Source organism: Arachis hypogaea, chromosome 4 (assembly GCF_003086295.3).
Source record: "Arachis hypogaea cultivar Tifrunner chromosome 4, arahy.Tifrunner.gnm2.J5K5, whole genome shotgun sequence".
Classification (NCBI taxonomy): Eukaryota; Viridiplantae; Streptophyta; class Magnoliopsida; order Fabales; family Fabaceae; genus Arachis; species Arachis hypogaea.
Window position 1 is genome coordinate 92,361,398 of NC_092039.1, and position 10,807 is coordinate 92,372,204.

At 41.9% G+C, this 10,807-nt stretch overlaps 1 non-coding gene across 1 annotated transcript; it reads right to left on the reverse strand.

Annotated features, from left to right (window-relative positions):
* Positions 1 to 6,711: 6,711 nt before the first annotated feature.
* LOC112799201 (small nucleolar RNA R71) lies at positions 6,712 to 6,819 on the reverse strand. Its single transcript, XR_003200777.1, has one exon. It is a non-coding gene; the product is annotated as a small nucleolar RNA R71 (small nucleolar RNA).
* Between the last annotated feature and the right edge of the window lie 3,988 nt (positions 6,820 to 10,807).

Consider the following 10,807-nt stretch of genomic DNA (forward strand, 5'->3'; position numbering starts at 1 on the left):
CTTTTTGAAGGAATTCTCTGTTGTGTTTTTCTTGACTGGTGCTTCCTTTTTCATTGTCTCCTATGATCCTTTTCCATCCTTCCTTCTTTGTAGCATCTTCGTTATTGGTTGGTCTATCTTCACTGGTTTTGAAGAAAGTATTTGGTTTCTTCTCTCCCATTTCTGCGAAGTGCTTTGCCACTTGGGCTATCTGCTCCTCAAGTCCTCTCATTAACATCTCTTGGTGCCTAGTTGTTTCCTCTTGATGTTTCATCATTCTCTCCATTAGGATCTCCAAGTTTGTGATTCTTTGAGAGTCTTGTAAGGTCGGATGGTTATGGCATGTTGAAGGTGGGAAGGGTGAGTGTGGTGGCGGCATGTAGTGATTGTTATTGCTGTAATGGTGTTTTTGATGGTCTATGAAGTTCGGGTTGTTGTAATGGAATTCTCTTGGTCTGTGATTTTGGTACTCACCCCTTCTCCAGTTAAGATGGGTTTGGAAGTGTCTGTGTTGTGGGTATTGGCTTTGGGTGGTATTAGTGGGTGGGGGATGTTGATTGGTTGTGGTCATGGAATTGTCCTGGTAGGAACTTCCTTGTTCTTGATGTTGAGGCTCCCTCATTCTCAGATAAGAATGAGGTCTCCATGGTGGAAATTTAGCATTTACTGTAGCTGCAGACAACTCTACGTTTTGCTGCGGTTGATGGTGCATCTGTTTGTTTTGGCCCTTGAACGCATTCACCTCTTCAATATTTTCCTCTTCTTTTTCTGAGCTTGCATTATGTGGTTTCTCAGATGGATGTTGGTTGTTGACTCCTTTGTCATTGAAGTCAGTGATTCCTTGAGCATTTGTTGTTGCTTTGAGTAGGCCATCTGAGAAATAGTCCACTGCTTTTCTTGTTTCTGGGGTTAATCCTTCATAGAAAGCTCGGAAGCCTACTTTATCAGTTGCTCTCTTGTATCTTTCCCAGGCCTTGAAGAGTGGTTCTTCATTTCCTTGTGTGAATAGATGTTCCTCCTCTTTCAGCTGGATGATCTGTTTGGATGAGGTAAATTTGGCCAGAAATTTGGTGACCAAATCATCCCAACTAGTGATACTTCCTTGGGGAAAAGTTTCAAACCATTGTGTAGCTTCACCCTTCAATGAGAAGGGAAATAACAGAATCTTATAAGTGTCACGATCTGATCCATCGGTTCTGACTGCATTACAGGTCTTTAGGAAAGTGGTTATGTGCTGCTGAGGATCTTCCGATGGACTTCAATCAAAAGAACAATTGTTCTTGATGAGTGTAATGAGGGGTGGCTTCATATCACGATCTCATTTGTTCGTAGGGACTTGATTTCCTGTGATATGCAAACAATCAGGATGACCAAACAACCACACACTTGAGAATTAGATACAGTTTACTTGCGGTAATTTGTTAGTGAGTTAATAGAGGCAATTTCTCAAACAGTTAGTCTGTTAGTGAGAGTTGAAATAACAGAAAAGGAAAAATGCTTAATCTAGATCTCCACTTCACTTAATCATTGTCAATCTATTTCAATCCCCGGCAACGGCGCCAAAAACTTGATGTGTGGAAAACGATCCAACACAAAACTCACCGGCAAGTGTACCGGGTCGCATCAAGTAATAATAACTCACATGAGTGAGGTCGATCCCACAGGGATTGAAGGATTGAGCAATTTTAGTTCAGTGGGTGATTTAGTCAAGCGAATCAAGTTTTGGTTGAGTGATTTGTGTTTAACAGTAAGTAAATGACAGTAAATGTAAAAGGGGGAAGGGAGAAGTGCAGTAAATTGAAGAACAGAATTGTAAATGTGCAGAATCTTAAAGAGCAAGAAAGTAAATGACTGAAACTTAAAGTGCAAGAAACTTAAATTGCAGTAACTTAAATGGCAAGAAAGGTAAATGACTTGAATATAAAAGGGAATTGAGGAATAGGATTGCAAGATCTAAACAAAGCAAAAGTAAATTGCAGCAAGAGATTGAGCAGAAAGTAATTAGAGGCAAGAAGCATTCAAACAGAAATGAAATAAAACTCTACAAAGGTTCACAGAAGAACCAAGAGTGAATTATGATCTCAGGATCCCAAGGGCTTAGGTAGCAGAGCCTAAAACCCAATTTCCTTCCCAGATCTGGATTCACTAAGCAATTGACAGAAAATTTAAGAAGAAACAATTGAAGAACAGAATTTGAATTTAATTATGCAGAAAATAGAGTGCAGAGAGATTGAATGGGAATTGGGACAGAATTTCCCCAATTTCACACACCCAATGCTCAGAAAACAGAAGAGTAGAATTGCCCAAGGGAAATGAGGAAGAAGATCTGCCAATTCTCCCTTGATCCTCTTAGTGCTCAGTCAATTCTCTCAAGAAAGCTCAAAGACAAAATTTCAAAGCTCAAAAATGAAAGCAAAAATTCAAAAGCTTAAAGTAAAGATAGCTCCAAAGTTTCTAATTACATCAAACTAAGTCCTATTTATACAATTTCTATTCTTGGATAACGGGATTTGGATGGGCTTTTGGATTGGTGAAGAAAATGAATTCAAAATAATTTTTAATTTGAATTTTGGCCCAAAAACTACTCCCAGGAGGCTGCCCTGCCCTTGTGGAGGACAGGGCAGAAAATTGATGCTTGGTGCTTGGAGTTGGTGCGGCCATGATGCGTCTTGGTGCTGCGTGGTGCGCGTCTGGCATGAAGTTGGTGCGCCAGAGGCTGCCCTGCCCGCGCCAAGGGCAGGGCGGGAAGGTTGGTGCGCCAGAACGTGAGGGATGCGTGCGCTTGGTGCTGCCAGATGAGGGACGCGCGCGTTCGCGCGATGCACGTTGGTGCGCGGGACGCTGCCCTGCCCGCGCCAAGGGCAGGGCAGGAACGGGTTGATGCGCCAGGGAGCGTTGAGCGCTCGGTTGGTGCTGCCAGGGGGCGTTTGGTGCGCCAAAAAGCAAATTTGGTGCGCCAGAAATTTTGAGTGGTGCGCCAGTCCAATTGCTGCCCTGCCCGCGCCAAGGGCAGGGCAGGATCCTTCCTTCACGTCGTGGGTTCGATCCTGGGAGGGTGCAAACACGCTAATTATTTTCTTGGTTTCTTGGCACGCTAGTGTGTCTCAAGGCTTGGCTTCCTCATGGTTCTTGGTTCGAACCTTGTGGCATGCATGGAGGCTATTTTTCCTTGGATTTCTTTCCTTGAGGTGCCCGATCCTGCTCTCCACAAGGGCAGGGCAGAGTTTGCTTCTTTTGGCTCCAAGGCACCATTTTGTGCTCTGCCCTTAGAGTGGGCAGGGCAGGGTTGCCTTTGCTTGCTTGGTCACTTAATGCTGCCCTCCTAGAGGGCAGTCTGCCCTTGTGGAGGGCAAGGTTGCTTCCTCCATTGTGATGCGGCACGCTTCTCTCCCCTTTGGCCACGCTTTCCTTTTCTTGTGTCACGCTTCTTAGGCCACGCTTTTCATTTTCTTTTCTTTTCTTCACCTATAATGAACCAAACAACCACTCAAAGTATCACTAATTTCAAGAGGCTTATAAATCAATTAAAATGCAATTAAAATTAGCTTAAACCTCATGATTTAACATTAATTTCATAGTGGTTGCTTGATTTAGAGAAGATGTGCATTTTCACTCCAAATCCTTTACTTAGGATGCAAGAAAGTGCATAAATGCTAACAAAACAAGTGAAATTAGCTTGAAAAATGGGTATATGATGACTTGTCATCAACACTCATCATCATTCTCACCTATGAACGTGTGACTGACAACCACCTCTGTTCTACCTTCGATTGGGTGAATATCTCTTGGATTCCTGATTGCACGATGCATGGTTGATCGCCTGACAACCGAGTGCTCGTCTGACAAATGAGCCAACCATTCCGTGAGATCAGAGTCTTCGTGGTATAGGCTAGAACTGATGGCGGCATTCAAGAGAATTCGAAAGGTCTAACCTTGTCTGTGGTATTCTGAGTAGGATTCAATGATTGAATGACTGTGACGTGTTTCAAACTCCTAGCAGGCGGGGCGTTAGTGACAGACGCAAAAGAATCGATGGATTCTATTCCGGCCTGACCGAGAACCGACAGCTGATTACCCCATGCTGTGACAGAGAATAGGCAAACGTTTTCACTGAGAGGATGGGAGGTAGCCATTGACAACGGTGAAACCCTACATGAGCTTGCCATGGAAAGGAGTAAGAAGGATTGGATGAAGACAGTAGGAAAGCAGAGAGACGGAAGGGAAGGCATCTTCATGCGCTTGTCTGAAGTTCCTACCAATGAATTACATAAGTACCTCTATCTTTATCTTATTGTTTATTTTCGTTCATCACCACATCCATTTGAGTTTACCTGACTAAGATTTACAAGATGACCATAGCTTGCTTCATACTAACAATCTCCGTGGGATCGACCCTTACTCGCGTAAGGTTTATTACTTGGACGACCCAGTGCACTTGCTGGTTAGTTGTGCGAAGTTGTGTAATGCCATGGTATTGAACACCAAGTTTTTGGGGTTCATGACCGGGGATTATGAGAGTTGTGAAAAGTATTGTTCACAATTTCGCGCACCAAGTTTTTGGCGCCGTTGCCGGGGATTGTTCAGTTTGGACAACTGACGGTTCATCTTGTTGCTTAGATTAGGTATTTATTTTTTCGAAATTCTTGAAGATGAATTCTAGAGTTTCATGATGATTTGTTGAAGTCTGGCTGGCTGAGAAGCCATGTCTAATCTCATTGGACCGAGGTTTCAACTTATCATCACAAGAGCTTGTTGATTTTTATCAATCTTGCTTTTGGAGCAGTGATCTGCTAAGGCTTGGCTGGCCATTGGCCATGTCTAGAGTTTTGGATCGAAGCTTTCTTTGAAAGCTTGGCTGGCTGTGAAGCCATGTCTAATTCCTGGACCGGAGTCTTAGACTAAACATTGCATGATTCCTGGAATTCTCATTAAGAATTTTGATACCTTTATTTTCTTTTTCCACTTAATTTTCGAAAAGCACAAAAAAATCAAAAAATCATAAAATCCAAAAATTTCTTGTTTGAGTCTAGTGTCTCATCTTAAGTTTGGTGTCATTTGCATGCATTCATTCATGTGTCTTAAGGATCTTCAAGTAATTCTTGATAATTTTCGTGCTCTGATCTTTGAATTCAATTGACTTGAGTGTTTTGTGTGTCTCATATGCATTTTCATTTTGTAAGTGTCAGTAGTGTACAAACTGCTAAGTTTGGTGTCTTGCATGCATTGTTATTTGATTCTTGTTGCATTTTGATTTTTCCTTATTATTAAAAATCCAAAAATATTTTTTATTTGTGTCTTCTCAAGTCAATACTACAGAGAAATTAAAGATTCAGAACATACAGCAGAGGAATTACACAGAAAAGCTGGGCGTTCAAAACGCCCAGTGAAGAAGGACAGACTGGCGTTTAAACGCCAGCCAGGGTACCTGGTTGGGCGTTTAACGCCCAAAAAGGTATAGTTTTGGGCGTTAAACGCCAGAATGTGCACCATTCTGGGCGTTTAACGCCAGGATGGCACAAGGGGGAAGATTCTGTTTTTCAATGCAATATTTTTTCAGTTTTCAAAGTTTTTCAAAATCAAATCTTTTTCAAATCATATCTTTTCAATCAAATCTCTTTCAAATTTAATTTCTTTCTTTTTTCAAAGATACTTGCTACCAATTGATGATTTGATTCAACATTTCAAGTATGTTGCCTTTTCTGTTGAGAAAGGTTTAATGTTTGAATCATATCTTTTCTTGATAGCCAAGTCATTAATTTTTAAAATCAAATCTTCTTAAAATGTTTTTCAAATCATATCTTCTCAATCACATCTTCTTAAAACCAATCATATCTTCTTAACCACATCTTTTTCAAAATAACTTTCAATCAAATCCTTTTGATTTCTAATTTCAAAATCTTTTTCAAAAATCACTTTATTTCTTTCCCACTTTCATTTTCGAAAATTAAGTAATGTTTTTCAAAAATGTTTTCAAAATTTTTACTTAATTTTCGAAAATCACTTCCCTTCTTCTCACATCCTTCTATTTATGGACTAACACTATTCCTTAATGCAAAATTCGAACTCCATCTCCTTTGATAAAGTTCAAATTTTCTACTTCTGTCTTCTACTCTTCTTTTCCTCTGACATTTCAAGGAATCTCTATACTGTGACATAGAGGATTCCATATTTTCTTGTTCTCTTCTCTTTCTTATGAGCAGGAGCAAAGACAAAGGCATTCTTGTTGAGGCTGATCCTGAACCTGAAAGGACCTTGAAGAGAAAGCTCAGAAAAGCCAAAGCACAACTCTCTTTAGAGGACCTGACCGAATTCTTCAAAGAAGAAGAACACATGGCAGCCAAAAACAACAATGCCAACTATGCAAGGAAGGTGCTGGGTGACTTTACTGCACCTACTCCCGACTTCTATGGGAGAAGCATCTCTATCCCTGCCATTGGAGCAAACAACTTTGAGCTTAAGCCTCAATTAGTTTCTCTGATGCAACAGAATTGCAAGTTCCATGGACTTCCATTGGAAGATCCTCATCAATTATTAGCTGAGTTCTTGCAAATCTGTGACACTGTCAAGACTAATGGGGTTGACCCTGAGGTCTACAGACTTATGCTATTCCCTTTTGCTGTAAGAGACAGAGCTAGGACATGGTTGGACTCACAACCTAAAGAAAGCCTGGACTCTTGGGAAAAGCTAGTCAATGCCTTCTTGGCAAAGTTCTTTCCACCTCAAAAATTGAGTAAGCTTAGAGTGGAAGTCCAAACCTTCAGACAGAAGGAAGGAGAATCCCTCTATGAAGCTTGGGAAAGATACAAATAATTAATCAGAAAGTGTCCTTCTGATATGCTTTCTGAATGGAGCATCATAGGTATTTTCTATGATGGTCTCTCTGAACTATCCAAGATGTCTTTGGATAGCTCTGCAGGAGGATCTCTTCATCTGAAGAAGATGCCTACTGAAGCTCAAGAACTGATTGAAATGGTTGCAAATAACCAATTCATGTACACTTCTGAGAGAAATCCTGTAAACAATGGGACTAGTCAGAAGAAAGGAATTCTTGAGATTGACACTCTGAATGCCATATTGGCTCAGAATAAAATATTGACTCAACAAGTCAATATGATTTCTCAAAGTCTGTCTGGAATGCAAAATGCACCAAGCAGTACTAAGGAAGCTTCATCTGAGGAAGAAGCCTATGATCCTGAGAATCCTTCAATGGAAGAGGTAAATTACATGGGAGAACCCTATGGAAACACCTATAATCCTTCATGGAGAAATCATCCAAATCTTTCATGGAAGGATCAACAGAGACCTCAACAAGGTTTCAATAACAATAATGGTGGAAGAAACAGGTTTAGCAATAGCAAGCCTTTTCCATCATCTTCTCAGCAACAGACAGAGAGTTCTAAGCAGAATACCTCTGACTTAGCAACCATGGTCTCTGATCTAATCAAAACCACTCAAAGTTTCATGACTGAAACAAGGTCCTCCATTAGAAATTTGGAAGGACAAGTGGGTCAGCTGAGCAAGAAAATTACTGAGCTCCCTCCTAGTACTCTTCCAAGCAATACAGAAGAAAATCCAAAAGGAGAGTGCAAGGCCATCAACATGGCCGAATTTTGGGAGGAAGAAGAGGCAGTGAACGCCACTGAGGAAGGCCTCACTGGGCGTCCACTGGCCTCCAATGAGTTCCCTAATGAGGAACCATGGGAATCTGAGGCTCAAACTGAGACCATAGAGATTCCATTGGACTTACTTCTGCCATTCATGAGCTCTGATGAGTATTCTTCCTCTGAAGAGGATGAGTATGTCACTGAAGAGCAAGTTGCTAAATACCTTGGAGCAATCATGAAGCTGAATGACGAGTTGTTTGGAAATGAGACTCGGGAGGATGAATCCCCTTTGCTCACCAAAGAACTGGATGACTTGTCTAGGCAGAAACTGCCTCAAAAGAGACAGGATCCTGGGAAGTTTTCAATACATTGTATCATAGGCACCATGACCTTCAAGAAGGCCTTGTGTGACTTAGGGTCAAGTGTAAACCTCATGCCCCTCTCTGTAATGGAGAAGTTAGGGATCTCTGAGGTGCAAGCTGCAAAAATCTCACTAGAGATGGCAGACAACTCAAGAAAGCAAGCCCATGGACTTGTAGAGGATGTTCTGGTTAAAGTTGAAGACCATTACATCCCTACTGATTTCATAGTCCTAGAGACTGGGAAGTGCATGGATGAATCCATCATCCTTGGCAGACCCTTCCTAGCCACTGCAAAGGCTGTGATTGATGTTGATAGAGGAGAGTTGATCATTCAAGTGAATGAAGAATCCCTTATGTTTAAGGCTCAAGGATATCCCTCTATCACCATGGAGAGGAAGCATGAAGAGCTTCCATCAAAACAGAGCAAAACAGAGCCCCCACAGTCAAACTCTAAGTTTGGTGTTGGGAGGCCACAACCAAACTCTAAGTTTGGGGTTGAACCCCCACATTCAAACTCTAAGTTTGGTGTTGGGAGGTTCCAACATGGCTCTGAGCATTTCTGAGGCTCCATAAGAGCCCTCTGTCAAGCTAATGACATTAAAGAAGCGCTTGTTGGGAGGCAACCCAATGTTATATTTTATCTATTTTATTTTGTTATTATTTCTGTTTTGTAGGTTGATGATCATGAGAAGTCACAAAATCAATGAAAAAAGCAAAAACAGAATGAAAAATAGGAAGAAAAACAGCACACCCTGGAGGACGCACCCACTGGCGTTTAAACGCCAGTGAGGTTAGCTGTTGGGCGTTTAACGCCCAATCTGGCACCATTCTGGGCGTTTAACGCCAGAAAGGGGCACCAGATTGGCGTTAAACGCCAGAAATGGGCACCAGCCCGGCGTTTAACGCCAGAAATGGCTAAAAACGTGATTTTGTTTGCCATTTGGTGCAGGGATGACTTTTCCTTGACACCTCAGGATCTGTGGACCCCACAGGATCCCCACCTACCCTACCACTCTCTCTCTTCTTCACCCATTCACCAATCACCTCAACACCTCTTCCCCAAAAACCCTTCACCTATCAAATCCCATCTTTCTCTTCACCACTCACATCCATCCTTCATAAAACCCCACCTACCTCACCATTCAAATTCAAACCACTTTCCCACCCAAACCCACCCTCAAATGGCCGAACCCTACCCTTCCCCTTCTCCTATATAAACCCTCCTTCACTCCTTCATTTTCAACACAACATACACACCACTTCTCCCCTTCTTGGCCGAAAACAAAAGCCATTCCCTTTCCCCTCATTTCTTCTTCTTCTACTCTCTTCTTTCTTCTTTTGCTCGAGGACGAGCAAACCTTTTAAGTTTGGTGTGGTAAAAGCATTGCTTTTTGTTTTTCCATAACCATTTATGGCATCCAAGGCCGGAGAAACCACTAGAAAGAGGAAAGGGAAGGCAAAAGCTTCCACCTCTGAGTCATGGGAGATGGAAAGATTCATCTCAAGGGTGCATCAAGACCACTTCTATGAAGTTGTGGCCTTGAAAAAGGTGATCCCCGAGGTCCCTTTTTCACTCAAAAAGGGTGAATATCCGGAGATCCGACATGAGATCCGAAGAAGAGGTTGGGAAGTTCTTACCAACCCCATTCAACAAGTCGGAATCTTGATGGTTCAAGAGTTCTATGCCAATGCATGGATCACCAAGAACCATGATCAAAGTGTGAACCCGGATCCAAAGAATTATCTTACTATGGTTCGGGGAAAATACTTGGATTTTAGTCCGGAAAGTGTGAGGGTGGCGTTCAACTTGCCCATGATGCAAGGAGATGAACATCCTTACACTAGAAGGGTCAACTTTGATCAAAGGTTGGACCAAGTCCTCACAGTTATATGTGAAGAGGGCGCCCAATGGAAGAGAGATTCAAGAGGGAAGCCGGTTCAATTGAGAAGGCATGACCTCAAGCCCGTGGCTAGAGGATGGTTAGAGTTTATACAACGCTCAATCATTCCTACTAGCAACCGGTCCGAAGTTACCATAGACCGGGCTATCATGATCCATAGCATCATGATTGGAGAAGAAATAGAAGTTCATGAGGTTATAGCCCAAGAACTCTATAAGGTGGCGGACAAGTCCTCTACCTTGGCAATGTTAGCCTTCCCTCATCTCATTTGTCACCTCTGTTATTCAGTTGGAGTTGACATAGAGGGAGACACCCCTATTGATGAGGACAAGCCCATCACTAAGAAGAGGATGGAGCACACAAGAGACCCCACTCATCACGAGATCCCTGAGATTCCTCAAGGGATGCACGTTCCTCCACAAAACTATTGGGAGCAATTAAACACCTCCCTAGGAGAATTGAGTTCCAACATGGGACAACTAAGGGTGGAGCATCAAGAACACTCCATCATCCTCCATGAAATTAGAGAAGACCAAAGAATCATGAGAGAGGAGCAACAAAGACAAGGAAGAGACATTGAGGAGCTCAAGCACTCCATAGGATCCTCAAGAGGAAGGAAGAGCCGCCATCACTAAGGTGGACCCGTTCTTTGATTTCCTTGTTCTTTATTCTTCTGTTTTTCGAATTCTAGTGCTTATGTTTATCTATGTTTGTGTCTTGTGATCATTAGTGTCTTAGTGTCTATGCCTTAAAGTTATGAATGTCCTATGAATCTATCACCTCTCTTGAATAAAAACGTGCTTAAATTGAAAAGGAAAGAATTGCATGAATTTTGAATTTTATAACAGTTTGATTATTTTGATGTGGTGGCAATATTTTTGTTTTCTGAATGTATGCTTAAACAGTGCATATGTATCTTGAATTTGTGGTTCATGAATGTTGGCTCCTGAAAGAATGATGA